The sequence below is a fragment of the Durio zibethinus genome, chromosome 25, assembly GCF_047325235.1.
Source record: "Durio zibethinus cultivar Kanyao isolate XHJ-2024 chromosome 25, ASM4732523v1, whole genome shotgun sequence".
NCBI classification, from domain to species: domain Eukaryota; kingdom Viridiplantae; phylum Streptophyta; class Magnoliopsida; order Malvales; family Malvaceae; genus Durio; species Durio zibethinus.
In genome coordinates this window covers 1,992,275-1,996,626 of record NC_143186.1, presented here as the reverse complement: position 1 = coordinate 1,996,626, position 4,352 = coordinate 1,992,275, and positions in this window count along the sequence as shown.

The window sequence follows — 4,352 nt, the reverse complement described above, 5'->3', positions numbered from 1 at the left end:
GAGATTTAACAAATAATTCTGCTTACCTAACCAGTTCAAATAATTATGACCTTTTGTTTTGTCATAAAACAAATTTTTTTGTCCATATAAGTTTGTTCGGATTAAATTAATAATAGATCTAAAAAATAAATATTTAAAATATTTAAATTAAAATCAATATTAAGATAATTAATAATAAATTATAAGTATTTATAATAATAATAATTATAACTAAGAAATAATTTAATTTATTAAAATTAACTAAATTAAGTTAATTAAATATTTATAAATAATAAATAAATAAACTATAGAAATAGCTATAGTGTTTATTAATTATAAATTAATTGATAATTAAATTTATTTAATTAATTAATTATAACTGTATAGATTATAACTAAGAATTTAATATTCTTATTTAATTATTATTATATATATATTTATTAGATAATTCAATTTGAATTAAATTTATTTATAATAAATTAGCTAATAGTAGTTATAAGATCTCATGACAAATTTAAAGCTTTTATTCAGAATATAATTACTAATCGGTAAATCGATTTAAATATTAATTTTTATGATTTATTTTAATTTATAATTATTTATTAATTATGAATAAATTTATTAGATTGCCTATAAATTTATATAATTATGTAATATAATTATATTACATAACAAATAGTTTATTTTTTATTATAATTTATTTTTAATTAATAATTAATATTTGTGTTAATTGTAACTGTTTTGTTAAATATATATTATTTGATTTATTAAGTAGCTAATTAAAAATTATTTATAACAATAAATATAGTTATGTCAATGCATTCAAATATTCATAACTATTTGAATATTCTTCTAATTTAAGTTTAAATTTGTTTAATTTTAAATAATAAGATACTAATATTTGAAATTTCTAAAAATTTCATCATTGGATAATTATTATTTATTCATATTATTATCTTAATTAATTAAAATAATTAACTATCCTAATAATTATCTAAAATTATTATCAAAACTATTTAATTTTAATCTTTATTAAATTATTATTTAATTAAATATAAAGTTAAGTATTATAATAATTGACTATTTCAATTAATAAATATTAAATTGTGTCATGAGAAAACAAAAAGTCATAACAATTTGAAATAAATAATTGTTCAAATAGTCATAATTATTTAAACTTATTCAATAAATAGATTTAAAATAATCTAATTGCAATCCTTTACTAATCAAATAATTTATAATATATTTTGCAATTAGTATAAAATTATACTTATATTAATAAATAATTGTCCATATAGACAAAAATTAACTATTTTTAATTTATTTAAATTAATAATTATTTTGTTATTTAATTATATTACTATTAATAACTATAATTATTATATTAATAAAAAAAGTTATTTATTATTAATGTTAAATTTATTATTAATAATTATTAATATTAATTTCAATTTTATTAACAAAAACAATTGTCTTAAATAATAATATTATTATATATAATAAATAATAACTATATAATTTGAAACTATCTATTTATAATTATTAATATGAATAATAAGGGGTTAAATTAAACATTGTTATAGTTACATTAATTTAATTAATATTTATTAATTAAAGATAATGAATAGAATTAATTTAATCAAAATTAATTAAATTAAATGTATTGAATACTAAATATTAATAATTAATATAATTAATATTAATTTAATTGTATTATAATTAAATTAAAGTTAAGCTAATCATGTTAATATTATTATAATTTAATATATGTTTATAATAATTAGCTACATTTATTAAATCTTATAATATATTAAATTATATATTCATTAATTATAATATATTTATATTATTAATTTTTTATTAAATACTAATTATTAATAAATAGTATATTTTTAGTATATAATATAATTATTATTTATAAGTAAAATATTTACTTTAATTTATAATAGTTATAACAATTAATGAATTTGTTTTATATATAATAATTAAATAAATTATTTAACTATAATTATACATTTAGTATTATAAAAGCTTATAATATTTATAACAATATTATATATATAATTTATATCTATATTAATAATCATATTAGTAATAATTTATAATTTATTATTCATAAATTAGTTGAGTATTAATTAATTTAAATAATTTTAATATTATTTAAAATTATTAATAATACTAATTTAAGTAAAAATATTTTTAATTATTAATTGTTTTAAAAAATTAAATCTAATTATCTTTAATTATAATTAAAAATTAAGAATAATTAAATCATTATGAAACAATTCAGTAAATAAGATTATTTAAATAGATTATAATTATATGCTTCCATTATTACATAAGTAAAATATATTACTACTAATCATATATTATTTAATATATATAAATATATATTAATAATTTAACAAAAATTAATGTTTATTAAATAATTTATAATAATTAATATTATTATATTTGTAGTAATGGGTAATAATAAATTATATATTAAAAAATAATTTAATATATTATCCCTATTTTTTCCCAAAATTGTAAATTTAATATTATAATTTATTATTACCCATTACTACAAATATAATACTATTAATTATTATAAATTATTTAATAAATAATTATACAATTAAATATATATAATAATATAAATAGAACTATTAATCGATTATACATATTATTAAATATAATAATAAAATTATAGTAATTATACAAACCAGAACAAGGTTTAAGAGTTCGATTACATATAGGGAAGGTTGTAGCACCCCACATGCCCATCCAGAGGATGGTACCATTTTATTTTAAACTTATCCTAGGGTCTTGAGTCTAATGGTTTTAAAATTTTATGTTAAATATTGGAAATAATTCTTAAGATTCTTCATCAATCTGGCAGAATTCGTAAAAATATTTTCTTATCTCAGGAGTATTCAAGGATCTCATTTGTTTCTTTAAAGAGACTCTATCGTCAAAAAAAGGTTTAATTATTATTTTTTATTGAAAATATATCTAAATTTTCCACCATTTGGGCTTATTTAGAAATTATTTTTCTTTTATTTTATTTTTTTTGTTGGATTTCTAAATTTTTCACCATTTGGGTCAATTTAGAAATATTTTCTCTTTTTGGAATTTCTAAATTTTCCACCATTTGGGCCTATTCAGAAATTCTTCTTTTTATTATTTATTTATTCTCTTTTTTTGTTTGAAAATAAATATTAATTATTGTTATTGAAACTTTATCTAAATTATTCCACCTTTTGAGACAAATTTAGATAAAATTTCTCACCAATTGTTATATGACCAAACAAAAGGTGATAACGATTTGAAATAATATCTTATTAATACAATGCATATTATATATATTTTAAATATATAAAATATATATTATATTAATATTTTAATCCAAAAGCTAACATATATTCATATTATAATTGTTATAAATTCAATATGTTTAATTAATAATCTAATTATTAATTATAATACTATTAGTTATTTAAAAAACAATTGTCTTTATTTGGTAATAATTTAAATTACTTATTAATAATTATTATATATTAATAATTTTTAATTAATTGTTTTAATATTAATTATATATAATAAGATTTATTAATAATTCTTATGAATATTAATAATTTCAAATTGTTATTTAAGATATTTTTCATAAAATTTATAATATGAAAAATATAGTTGTAATAGTTAAACTATATTTTTCATATTGTATATAGTAAAAATATATTTTAATTAGACTATTTTACAATAAAATAATTTATTAATTAGATAAATTATAATTTTTTAGCCTAATTTATTAATAATATTAATTATGTATTGGATAACTTTTAGATTATTAGTTAAATTATTATATATTAATAATAACTATTAATGAATATAAATAGACTATTAATTATATTTATATTATAATTTCTTATAACAATGAGACAATTAATAGTATAATGAACTATAAATGATAATAATATACATATTATAAAATATTTAAAATGAATTTAATAATGATAATTATAATTTACCTTATAATTAATAATCGTTATACATTATATTGTATAATATTATAAATATCAATTATATTAATAGTCATAACTAATTTTATATATTCCATAATAATATAATAATATTAAGTTATAGTATAATTTATACTATAAATATAATATCAATATATTATTATATAATTTTTAATAAATTCTTGTTTTTATTAATTTTTGTTGGCTATTATTAATATTCATATTATAATATTTAAATAATAATTATTTAATTTATTAACTATTATAATAATATATTATAATGATCCAAATCTCGATTTTAATATTTTAAAGCATTACAATAATAACTTTGTTAACTAATTATTAATTTATAATTAAATTAGTAATTAAATA